Source organism: Giraffa tippelskirchi, chromosome 6 (assembly GCF_054371585.1).
Source record: "Giraffa tippelskirchi isolate mGirTip1 chromosome 6, T2T-mGirTip1v1.2.pri, whole genome shotgun sequence".
NCBI classification, from domain to species: Eukaryota; Metazoa; Chordata; class Mammalia; order Artiodactyla; family Giraffidae; genus Giraffa; species Giraffa tippelskirchi.
Genome location: NC_137280.1, coordinates 39467955 through 39481902, shown reverse-complemented (window position 1 = coordinate 39481902; position 13948 = coordinate 39467955). Strand labels below are relative to the sequence as shown.

General features: G+C 38.8%; 1 long non-coding RNA gene across 1 annotated transcript in view; it reads left to right on the top strand.

The window, feature by feature from the left end:
* LOC145510422 (uncharacterized) overlaps nt 1–13948 on the top strand; it is a 28453-nt gene that overhangs the window by 6780 nt on the left and 7725 nt on the right. Inside the window, exons 2-3 of the long non-coding RNA XR_014057007.1 lie at nt 79–157; nt 6385–6594. This is a non-coding gene — a long non-coding RNA (uncharacterized LOC145510422). The remainder of the gene's footprint in view (nt 1–78; nt 158–6384; nt 6595–13948) is intronic.

Sequence of the window (13948 nt, the reverse complement as noted above, 5' to 3'; positions counted from 1 at the left end):
CTACATCCTTAACCTTTGTCAGTATGTTTTATGTTTACATAAGCCTTTATGTTACTAAGTAGCTTCATTTCTTTTCAGCTTGGTGAATCACTTTCAGCATTTCTATTAATATGGATATAGTGGGGATGAACTCCTTCAGCTTTGCTTGTCTGGGAAAGTTGGTATCTCTTCTTCATTTCTGAATGACAGCCATGCTAATATATTCTTAGTTAACCTTTTTTCCCTTCAGCCTTTTGAATATGTCATCCTATTTTCTCCTGCCCTGGAGGATTAATAAACAATTACATGCTGGTAGTATGAGTGCATGACAAACCATACAGAATTGGGAATCAGGATAACTGTGGCTATAATGCTATAGGCACAAGTAATAGCAAGCATAGGATAATTACCTCTGTTGTGCAGTTTGCTCATATCTGTAAAATGGGAAGAATATGCCATTCAGTCTCTAAAACACACTTCAAAATTTTAATCAAATGTTTAGCCACATACATGGAAGTGTGGCTTGTTTTTTATTCATATCTAGATTATTCATAAATATAAATTACTTGAATTTCTAAGTGAAGTGAAGTGTGAAGTGTCAGTCTCTCAGTCATGTCTGACTATTTGTGACCCCATGGACTATATTCCACCAGGCTCCTCTGACCACAGAATTCTCTAGGCAAGAATACTGGAGTGGGTTGCCATGCCCTTCTCCAGGGAATCTTCCTGACCCAGGGATAAGGCCATTAATAATTGGTAGCTCCATAATGCCTCCATTTTGAACTGAATGTAAGAAACTATAAATAATGCCATGGAAATGAAATATGTCAAGAACGTGTAAAACAAAATTGCAACTGTCACTCATTTTTTTAAGAAAAAATCAAGTTCTAAAAGTTTCCTCTGTTTGGAAAAACTGCATCCTATTTATATAATCTGTAAACAATTTTTAGCATACATATTTTCATTTGAAACAAAATTTTTAAATTTAACATAAAATTAAACCTCATCCTTCACTTATCTGTACTCAGTTGTACCAAGAACTCTCCAGAAATTGATTATTCTGAGCTAAGTCACAATTATATTCAAATGTTACATATATTCATGTGAGAGGTGAAAATTAGTGAACTGACATAATTCTGGTTGAGCCACATTTACATTCTACAAACAAGCTTTTCTTTCTAATGGAATAGCTTGACAATTCTTGAAAACACCAACTGTTTCAGTGAAAATTCAATAAGTGAGTTAAGAATACCAAATGGTAACCAGGCCTTGGGGAAGCTATAGAATTGAAACACAACTCTTTTTTTTTTTTTTGACAGTTTGTAGTATAGCTCTGGTGGTCTGTTTCAAAATCTGTCAAAAAGATGATAACTGACTTAAGAGTTCAGTTTGATTTTTAAACCAAATAATCGGACAGCCTGTCTGGTATTACTGCCTTTGGCCATTTAGAAAAACAATCTGAGTTTTGAAAGAGCACAGACATTAAAATCACCAAATTGTTGCTGTTTATTGGCATTTTCTAAGTTTCAGTGCATGAACATCTAGTCAGGGCAACCAGATAATGAAGGCATCTTCACTGATGTCAATAGGACTCAACAGCAAACACACCCTCAAAGAAATGGTCTTTAACAATTACGTCATCTAAAGTGATGGCAGGATCATCAACCTCCATTTGTTTCAACGATGATTTTAGTTTCACTTACTCAGTCAATAAGACAGTCACCCCCAAATTTATTTTATTGGATACTCAAGTAAAAACAAAATTAAGAAAACTGCCACTAGAATTGCTTTTAAGTTCTACCAGGTTGCTGTTTAAACATCTAAAAAGTAAAAAAGGGACAGCTGAAAAGTACATTGATGATATGTATTTTAGAATTATGTATTACTGAACACATTAAAAAGTATAATTCATAGTTGTATGAGTCAGTTCATTAGACCCCAGGGTATAAAGATACTTTAAATATAATATATAGACTCTGCTACTTATGTATTCTGTAATGTTTGCTGCTGCTGCTGCTGCTGCTGCTGCTAAGTTGCTTCAGTCGTGTCCGACTCTGTGCGACCCCATAGACAGCAGCCCACCAGGCTCCCCCGTCCCTGGGATTCTCCAGGCAAGAATACTGGAGTGGGGTGCCATTGCCTTCTCCGATATAAAATTAAGCCAGTAAACCAATAGGATCCTAATTATTTTAATGATTACTTGGATAAATAATACCAATAATAGCAGATAATATTATTCAGTTCAGTTCAGTTCAGTCGCTCAGCCGTGTCCGACTCTTTGTGACCCCATGAATCGCAGCACTCCAGGCCTCCCTGTTCATCACCAACTCCCAGAGTTTACCCAAATCCATGTCTATGGAGTCGGTGATGCCATCCAACCATCTCATCCTCTGTCGCCCCTTCTCCTCCTGCCCCCAATCCTTCCCAGCATCAGGGTCTTTTCCAATGAGTCCACTCTTCGCATGAGGTGGCAAAAGTATGAGTTTCAGCTTCAACATCAGTCCTTCCAATGAACACCCAGGACTGATTTCCTTTAGGATGGACTGGTTGGATCTCCTTGCGGTCCAAGGGACTCTCAAGAGTCTTCTCCAACACCACAGTTCAAAAGCATCAATTCTTTGGTGCTCAGCTTTCTTTGTAGTCCAACTCTCACATGCATACATGACCACTGGAAAAACTATAGCCTTGAGTAGACAGACCTTTGTTGACAAAGAAATGTCTCTGCTTTTTAATATGCTGTCTAGGTTGGTCATAACTTTCCTTCCAAGGAGTAAGCGTCTTTTAATTTCATGGCTGCAATCACCATCAGCAGTGATTTTGGAGCCCAAAAAAATAAAGTCTGACACTGTTTCCACTGTCTCCCCATCCATTTCCCATGAAGGGATGGGACCAGATGCCATGATCTTACTTTTCTGAATGCTGAGCTTTAAGCCAACTTTTTCACTCTCCTCTTTCACTTTCATCAAGAGGCTCTTTAGTTCTTCTTCACTTTCTGCCATAGTGGTGGTGTCATCTGCATATCAGGTTATTGATATCTCTCCCGGCAATCTTGATTCCAGCTTGTGCTTCCTCCAGCCCAGCGTTTCTCATGATGCACTCTGCATATGAGTTAAATAAGCAGGGTGCCAATACACAGCCTTGACGCACTCCTTTTCCTGTTGGAGAGAATAGCATCAGATGCCTCTGTTTCCCTCCCTCTGCACTGAGTACTTTATGTGCATGTTTCTCATTTGACTCTCAAACTCATGTTTGAATTAACATTAATAGATACAATTAATATCTCCATTTTATGGTGAGGAGACTGAGACTTAAAGTGTCATCATGACCTTCCCAGAGCAGTCAGTAAATGATGTTCGTGGGTGATTCTGAATCTTAATCTACCTGGATTTAAATAGAGATGTTTGAGCAGGTGTTTAGATTCATTACCTAAATAAATAATTAGCTAGAGTATTTTAAGTTACCTACCCAGCCTTATTTAAGGCTTTGAAATGGTCTACCCATTGGGAGGGAAAAAAACCTCACTGTTGGCCTAGTGTAAATTTATGTTAATTAATTCAATAATACAAATCACCAAGAAATCCATCTGTATCTCATTGTGTCATCATCCATCATATACATGGCTATTATTTAGAAGACGTGGCATCAAAACATGGGTTTCAGGGGAATACATAAGGCTGTGACAAATTCTAGCTGAAAGAATTAGCATGTGGAAATGAAGCCAGAGAAAGAAATTTTGATATGGGATTTTGTGTAAGGAACAAAAGGAAGATTTCTGAAAGAGAAATGAGGGAGTGAACGAATAAGGGAAGGAGGGAGAAATGGAAACCCTCTGATGAGTATACGAAGCTTTATTTCCCCTTCTGTTTAGAATTGTCCTACTTATATATCTCCTCAGTCTCTAATGAGACTTGCCCATTTGTTTTTAGACAAAGTAAAGACATTTAAAAAAACGTATCAAATCTATAATGCTTATGATACATAGAGGTAATAATTGTCTCAAAATTAGACAACTATGATAAAACTGAAAATATCAGAACTATTTTAAGGAGAACTGCTCAATGTCCTAGCCTAGATGGTTAAACACCTCCAACATCTCCAGAAATGTAAAAGGATGAAGAAGGCTGTGTTTCCTAAAACTGTCTTCACGGGAAGTTCTGTAAATAATTGGAAGATAGAATACTTCCCCGATCTTCCTTGTCATGTGAAACACTTGACTTAGGAGATAACTGTCTAGTCTTCTGCAAAGTGGAAAATACATGTATGTTTGTAACTTGGAGTTTGGATATGAATTCCTCAAGGCAGCATGATATGGCCATCTGCAATTCTTTGTTTTCCCTTCTCCCCCTTAATAGATCCCAGCATCTCCTTGATTTTAAAAAATGTTGAATAGTAGTTTGACAATATTTGTTTGAAGAGATATCAAATTATGAGCCTTATTAGGGTGCTCATGTGTCTCAGACTAGCTAGCCCTCCTTACTGTAGACTCTGGACAGACTTTGAAAGAATATGCTATAGTTTCAGATAATTACTTATAGTAAGACCAGGCAGACAATGAAGCCCCAAACCAAAAATACAAAATCAGCAAGAAAAATGTATACCATATTTCCCCTTTCTGATATATATCATTTTATCCATCATTTAGTACTGGATAATCATTCCCTAAATAAGCCACAACTGACTGCAGGATAAAACTATAAAAAAGTTTGTTATCCTTTTCCTAAAACTATAAAAAGGTTGTTATCCTTTGTAACCACATGGCTGCAAGCTCCTCTGTTCATGAGGATTCTCCAGGCAGGAATACTGGAGTGGGTAGCCATCCCCTCCTCCCAGGAATCTTCCCAACCCAGAGATCTAACCCAGGTCTCCTGCATTGCAGGCGGATTCTTTACCACCTGAGCCACCAAGGAAGCCCCGTTATCCTTTCAGAGACAACTAAATATCTAAAAGACTAACTGCTGTTCAATTCATATGTGACTCTTCTGATTTTTTCTGGATAACGGTGGGAATACTTATATAGTAGTCTGGGGAATGATTTAGTAATATTTTTGCTGAGCACTACAAAGTAAATTAATTTGTACATTCACAATGTTAAAGAGTTCAAACACAAACCTATAAGTGACATTTGAACTCTTTTACAGAATCATTGTAGTCACCGGAAAGAATGCTGGTGATGCAACACAGACTGTAACTAATGGATTTCCAAGAGTTGAAAAAAGGTTCTTCCACAAATATCGTATATTAATACATATATGTTCAATCTAGAAAAATGGTATAGATGTCCTATTTGCAAAACAGAAATGGGATACACTGTTAGAGAACAAGTGTATAGATACCAAGAGAGAAAGGAGGTAGGAGAAGTTGGAAGATTGAGTATGCACATAATACACTCTTGATATTATGTATAGAATGGACAACTAATGAGAACCTACTGTGTAACACAGGGAACACTACTTAATGCACTGTGGTGATCTGAATGGGAAGGAAGTCCAAAAGGGAATGGAAATATGTATATATATGGCCGATTCATGTTGCTGTACAGTAGAAGCTAACACAAAATTGTAAAGCAACTATACTCCAATAAAAATTATTTAAAAAATAAAAGTTTTTCCAAATGACACCGACTGTAGTTGTTTACAACCCACCAGGTTGCATGGGGACATAAAACCCCAGTCGCCTGCACTAGACATCCTGAAACTTTGAACCTCTCAGAGGTGTTCAGTAGTGAGCAGAAATAGAAATAGCTGAGTTTTAAAAATAAAAATATTGTTTATAACAAATATTTTACTATAAAATTATCTTTAGGCATTTATAAACTTAGGAAGTTATCCTCTGCAAATTTATTTTACTGCTATTGTTACCAGTGAGGCATGCAGAATCACATAGTAGATGACTGGAAGTTGGAACAGCAAAATGTGAGGACCCAGCCCAGAATCAGAAAAGAGACACTCACCAGAACTACAATTGACTGATACATTTATAAATTTTTATGAAAAACATTCAGCAGTTATCACCAGAGAACCAGATCAATTCCATAGTTCATACATATTTATATATGTATTGTATGCATATAAGTTGCTTTCTCTATGCTCAAATTGACATATATTGAGAGTGTTGTATGTTGTAGTCAAATTTTTCATTAAGGGCCCAAATTAAAAAAAAAAACAAACACCTTTACAAATAAGTAAGGGAACATTCAGGTATATGAAACAATTATTTAAATAATGGTTAAAATCCAAGAAATGCTTTTCAATATAATGTAAAGTGAAAAAAATCAGTTTGCAAATCATATATGTAGTAAGACAGACATTGTTAAATACGTCTAAAATATGAGAAGATATCATGATACTGTTTATTTTGGAACAATATTATGATTAATTTCTTTTAATATTTTTTTCCAGTTTTTAGGTGAGTATACATTAGTGGCTCACTTGGTAAAGAATTTGCCTGCAGGGAGGGGGCTAAGATGGCGGAGGAATAGGACGGGGAGACCACTCTCTCCTCCAAAAATTTAGCGAAAGAACATCTGAACGCTGAGCAAACTTCACAAAGCTACTTCTGAACGCTGGCAGAGGACGTCAGGCATCCAGAAAGACAGCGCATTATCTTCGAAAGCAGGTAGGAGAAATTATAAAAGATAAAAAGAGAGACAAAAGAGTTAGGGACGGAGACCCGTCCCGGGGAGGGAGTCGAAAAAGAGGAGAAATTTCCAAGCACGAGGAAACCCTCTCACTGGCGGGTTTGGGGGAAGATTTTGAATCTCGGAGGGCAACATAACTGGGAGAAAAAATAAATAAAACCCACAGATTACGTGCCTAAAGGCAACTCCCAGCAAAGAACCCCAGACGCTCGCATCCGCCACCAGCAAGTGGGGGCTGAACGGAGAGGAGCGGGCGGCACTGCTTAGGGTAAGGACTGGGCCCGAACGCCCTGAGGGCAATCTGAGGGAGCTAACGTGAGATAGTAACCTAAACTGTGGGACAGCCAGAGAGAGAAAACTATCCCTCGAAAAGCCCAAATCTAAGGCAAAGCTGGCCCGCTCACAGAACAAAGGACTGAGCGATACCAGAGGAGAGCTAGCCGGCTGCGGACCGCCCCATCCCCCGCCGGACACAGCAGGCAGGCGGGGCCAGCCAGAGCCGGAAAGGGGCAAACTCGGCCCCAGAGAGGGCACCCCCTACCAAACTGCAAACAGGCTCCCAGTTTCTAAGCAAAGACTGCCTGAGATCCCGGAGGGTCGACAGCTGCCGGGAGGGTCGCAGCCAGAGACCAGCTCCCCAGAACAGACGCAAAGCACACTGGAGCCGGGCGCGCCTGTAAACTGAGGCAGGGACCACGGAGGTGATAAGCCGCACCGCCCCAACAGGGGAGAGTGCGCTTGCCAAACTCCTGGCTGCCTGAGCTGCTCCGACCGGGAACGGCACAAACCGTGGGCTCAACCGAGTCTGTGCCTTTGTGGAGTACCTGGGAACCTGAACCTGAGCGGCTTAGACCTGGTAAGTGCACGCATCTCAGGGCCCACTCCTCGGCCGAGTAACCTGAAGCCTGAGCAGGGTAGACGGGGAAAGCACACACGCCGTGAACGGGGGCAAACCCAGTGCGGCCGAGACACTGCGAGCTCACCACACACACGCCAGTGATACAGGTTTGCAGTGTTCCTTCCTCCCCACAGCACGACTGAACAAGCGAACCTAAAGAGACCGCCTCCGCCCCTTTGTGGCAGGGCGGAAATTAGATAGTGAAGAGACCTCCAAACAGAAGCCAAATATACAGAGGGAAGCGCGTTGGAAGTGACAGGCCAACAGATTAAAATCCCTGTAGTTAACACCGACTGCATTGAAAGGGGCCTACAGATCTTGAAAAGTATAAGCAGGAACAAGGATCTATCTGAAACTGAACAGACCCCACACTGCTCACAACAGCTCCAGAGAAAGTCCGGGATATATATTTTTACTATTATCATTTTTTTAAAAATTTTTTTTCTTTCTTTTTTCTTTAAGTCCTCTATTACACCTTTAATTTTCATTTTCATAACCCACTATTACCTTGCAAAAAAAAAAAAGCCCTATTTTTAAAGCAAACTGCATACATATATCTTATACCTTTTGTGTTTTCTTTTTTTACTGTTTTTTTCCTGTTTTACTTTTTTTTACTGTTTCTTTTTTTACTGTTTTACTGGTTTTTTTCTTTTTACACTGTTTTCTTTTTTTTTTATGTTGTATGTTTTATAAGAGTCTAACCTCTACTCTAGATTTTTAATCTTTGTTTTACATATTTGATATCAATTTTGTGCATTTAAGAACCCAATCTTTAGTACCCATTTTTACTCAGGAGTGTGATTACTGGCTTGATTACTCTCTCCCCCTATTGACGCTCTTTCTTCTCCCCCAGGGAACCTCTATCTCCCACCCTCCTCCTTCTCTTCTCAACCCAATTCTGTGAATCTCTGAGGGTGTTCTGGGTGCCGGAGAACACTTTGGGAAGAGAATACTGCCCAGATCTCTCTCTCCCCTCTTGATTCCTCCCTTTCTACTCATGCTCACCTCTGTTACCTTCCACCTCCCCCCTATGTATCTCTGTGAACCGCTCTGAGGGTTCCAGACTGTAGAAAGCACAAAGGGAAGTGCTTACTGGTTAGACTGCTCTCTCCACGTTTGAGTCCCCCTCTTCTCCTCCTGGTCACCTCAAACTGCCCCCCCCACTTCATCTCTCCATCTAACTCAGTGAACCTTTCTGGGTATCCCTCACTGTGGAGAATCTTTTCACCATTAACCTAAAAGTTTTATTATTGATGCTGTATGGATGGAGAAGTCTTGAGGCTACCACAAGAATAAGACTGAAAGACAGGGGAAACATTAATTAATAAGAGATCATCCAATAGCCTCCACATATACACTGAAACCAAGCTCCACCCAAGAGCCAATAAGTTCCAGAGCAAGACATACCACACAAATTCTCCAGCAACGCAGGAACATAGCCCTGAGCATCAATATACAGGCTGCCCAGAAGCACACCAAATCCATAGACATCTCAAAACTCAATACGGAACACTCCATTGCACTCTAGAGAGAAGAAATCCAGCTCCACCCACCAGAACACCGACACAAGCTCCCCCAATCAGGAAACCTTGACAAGCCACCTGTCCAACCCCACCCACAGTGAGGAACCCCCACAATAAAGAGGAAGTTCATACTACCAGAATACAGAAAGGCCACGCCTAACACAGCAATCTAAACAAGATGAAAAGGCAGAGAAATACTCAGCAAGTAAAGGAAAATGAGAAATGCCCACCAAACCAAACAAAAGAGGATGAGATAGGGAATCTATCTGAAAAAGAATTTAGAATAATGATAATAAAAATGATCCAAAATCTTGAAAGCAAAATGGAGTTACAGATAAATAGCCTGGAGACAAGGATTGAGAAGATGCAAGAAATGTTTATCAAGGACCTAGAAGAAATAAAAAGGAGTCAATATAGAATGAATAATGAAATAAAGGAGATAAAAGACACTCTGGAGGGAACCAACAGTAGAATAACGGAGGCAGAAGATAGGATAAGTGAGGTAGAAGATAGAATGATGGAAATAAACGAAGCAGAGAGGAAAAAAGAAAAAAGAATCAAAAGAAATAAGGAAAACCTCAGGGATCTCTGGGACAATATGAAACGCCCCAACATTCGAATCATAGGAGTCCCAGAAGAAGAAGATAAAAGGAAAGGCCATGAAAAAATACTTGAGGAGATAATAGTTGAAAATTTCCCTAAAATGAGGAAGGAAATAGTCACAGAAGTCCAAGAAACCCAGAGAGTCCCAAACAGGATAAACCCAAGGCGAAACACCCCAAGACACATATTAATCAAATTAACAAAGATCAAACACAAAGAACAAATATTAAAAGCAGCAAGGGAAAAACAACAAATAACACACAAGGGGATCCCCATAAGGATAACAGTTGATCTTTCAATAGAAACTCTTCAGGCTAGAAGGGAATGGCAGGACATACTTAAAGTAATGAAAGAGAATAATCTACAACCCAGATTACTGTACCCAGCAAGGATCTCATTCACATATGAAGGAGAATTCAAAAGCTTTACAGACAAGCAAGAGCTGAGGGAATTCAGCACCACCAAACCAGCTCTCCAACAAACGCTAAAGGATCTTCTCTAAACAGGAAACACAGAAAGGATGTTTCAACACGAACTCAAAACAACAAAGTAAATGGCAACGGGATCATACTTATCAATAATTACCTTAAATGTAAATTGGTTGAATGCCCCAACCAAAAGACAAAGGCTGGCTGAATGGATACAAAAACAAGACCCCTATATATGCTGTCTACAAGAGACCCACCTCAAAACTAGGGACACATACAGACTGAAAGTGAAGGGATGGAAAAACATATTTCATGCAAACGGAGACCAAAAGAAAGCAGGAGTGGCAATACTCATTTCAGATAAAATAGACTTTAAAATAAAGGCTGTGAAAAGGGACAAAGAAGGACACTACATAATGATCAAAGGGTCAATCCAGGAAGAAGATGTAACAATTATAAATATATATGCACCCAACATAGGAGCACCACAATATATAAGGCAAATACTAACAAGTATGAAAGGGGAAATTAACAATAACACAATAATAGTGGGAGACTTTAATACTCCACTCACACATATGGATAGATCAACTAAACAGAAAATTAACAAGGAAACACAAACTTTAAATGATACAATAGACAAATTAGATTTAATTGATATTTACAGGACTTTCCACCCCAAAACAACCAATTTCACCTTTTGCTCAAGTGCACACGGAACTTTCTCCAGGATAGATCACATCCTGGGCCATAAATCTAGCCTTGGTAAATTCCAAAAAATTGAAATCATCCCAGCCATCTTCTCTGACCACAATGCAGTAAGATTAGACCTCAATTACAGAAGAAAAACTATTAAATATTCCAACATATGGAGGCTAAACAACACGCTTCTGAATAACCAACAAATCACAGAAGAAATCAAAAAAGAAATCAAATTATGCATAGAAACGAATGAAAATGAAAACACAACAACCCAAAACCTATGGGACACTGTAAAAGCAATGCTAAGGGGAAGGTTCATAGCAATACAGGCGTACCTCAAGAAACAAGAAAAAAATCAAATAAATAACCTAACTCTACACCTAAAGCAACTAGAGAAGGAAGAAATGAAGAACCCCAGGGTCAGTAGAAGGAAAGAAATCTTAAAAATTAGGGTAGAAATAAATGCAAAAGAAACAAAAGAGACCATAGCAAAAATCAATAAAACTAAAAGCTGTTTTTTCAAGAAGGTAAATAAAATTGACAAGCCATTAGCCAGACTCATCAAGAAACAAAGGGAGAAGAATCAGATCAACAAAATTAGAAATGAAAATGGAGAGATCACAACAGACTACACAGACATACAAAGGATCATAAGAGACTACTACCAACAGCTATATGCCAATAAAATGGAAAACTTGGAAGAAATGGACAAATTCTTAGAAGAGTATAACTTTCCAAAACTGAACCAGGAAGAAATAGAAGATCTTAACAGACCCATCACAAGCACGGAAATCGAAACTGTAATCAGAAATCTTCCAGCAAACAAAAGCCCAGGACAAGACGGCTTCATAGCAGAATTCTACCAAAAATTTAGAGCAGAGCTAACACCTATCCTACTCAAACTCTTCCAGAAAATTGCAGAAGATGGTAAACTTCCAAACTCATTCTATGAGACCACCATCACCTTAATTCCAAAAACAGACAAAGATGCCACAAAAAAAGAAAACTACCGGCCAATATCACTGATGAACACAGATGCAAAAATCCTTAATAAAATTCTAGCAAACAGAATCCAACATCATATTAAAAAGATCATACATCATGACCAAGTGGGCTTTATCCCAGGAATGCAAGGTTTCTTTAACATCCGCAAATCAATCAATGTAATATACCACATTAACAAATTGAAAGATAAAAACCATATGATTATCTCAATAGATGCAGAAAAAGCCTTTGACAAAATTCAGCATCCATTTATGATAAAAACCCTCCAGAAAGCAGGAATAGAAGGAACATACCTCAAGATAATAAAAGCTATATATGACAAACCCACAGCAAACATTATCCTCAATGGTGAAAAATTGAAAGCATTTCCCCTAAAGTCAGGAACAAGGCAAGGATGCCCACTTTCACCACTACTATTCAACATAGTTTTGGAAGTTTTGTCCACAGCAATCAGAGCGGAAAAAGAAATAAAAGGAATCCAGATAGGAAAAGAAGAAATAAAACTCTCACTGTTTGCAGATGACATGATCCTCTACATAGAAAACCCTAAAGATTCTACCAGAAAATTACTAGAGCTAATCAATGAATATAGTAAAGTTGCAGGATATAAAATTAACACACAGAAATCCCTTGCATTCCTATACTCCAATAATGAGAAAACAGAAAGAGAAATGAAGGAAACAATACCATTCACCATTGCAACAAAAAGAATAAAATACTTAGGAATATATCTACATAAAGAAACAAAAGACTTATATATAGAAAACTATAAAACACTGATGAAAGAAATCAAAGAGAACACAAACAGATAGAGAAATATACCATGTTCCTGGATTGGAAGAATTAATATAGTGAAAATGAGTATACTACCCAAAGCAATCTATAGATTCAATGCAATCCCTATCAAGCTACCAACGGTATTTTTCACAGAACTAGAACAAATCATTTCACAATTTGTATGGAAATATAAGAAACGTCGAAGAGCCAAAGCAATCTTGAGAAAGAAAAATGGAACTGAAGGAATCAACCTGCCTGACTTCAGGCTCTACTACAAAGCCACAGTCATCAAGACAGTATGGTACTGGCACAAAGATAGAAATATAGATCAATGGAACAAAATAGAAAGCCCAGAGATAAACCCACGCGCCTGTGGACACCTTATCTTCAACAAAGGAGGCAAGAATATACAATGGAGAAAAGACAATCTCTTTAACAAGTGGTGCTGGGAAAACTGGTCAACCACTTGTAAAAGAATGAAACTAGAACACTTCCTAACACCATACACAAAAATAAACTCAAAATGGATTAAAGATCTAAACATAAGACCAGAAACTATAAAACTCCTTGAGGAAAACATAGGCAAAACACTCTCTGACATAAATCACAGCAGGATCCTCCATGACCCACCTCCCAGAATGTTGGAAATAAGGGCAAAAATAAACAAATGGGACCTAATTAAAATTAAAAGCTTTTGCACAACAAAGGAAACTATAAGCAAGGTGAAAAGACAGCCTTCAGAATGGGAGAAAATAATAGCAAACGAAGCAACAGACAAACAATTAATCTCAAAAATATACAAGCAACTCCTGCAGCTGAATTCCAGAAAAATAAACGACCCAATCAAAAAATGGGCCAAAGACCTAAACAGACATTTCTCCAAAGAAGACATACAGATGGCTAACAAACACATGAAAAGATGCTCAACATCGCTCATTATTAGAGAAACGCAAATCAAAACCACAATGAGGTATCATTTCACACCAGTCAGAATGGCTGCTATCCAAAAGTCTACAAGCAATAAATGCTGGAGAGGGTGTGGAGAAAAGGGAACCCTCTTACACTGCTGGTGGGCATGCAAACTAGTACAGCCACTATGGAGAACAGTGTGGAGATTCCTTAAAAAACTGGGAATAGAACTGCCATATGACCCAGCAATCCCACTGCTGGGCATACACACTGAGGAAACCAGAATTGAAAGAGACGCGTGTACCCCAATGTTCATCGCAGCACTGTTTACAATAGCCAGGACATGGAAGCAACCTAGATGTCCATCAGCAGACGAATGGATAAGGACGCTGTGGTGCATGTACACAATGGAATATTACTCAGCCATTAAAAAAATACATTTAATCGGTTCTATTGAGATGGATGAAACTGGAGCCCATTATACAGA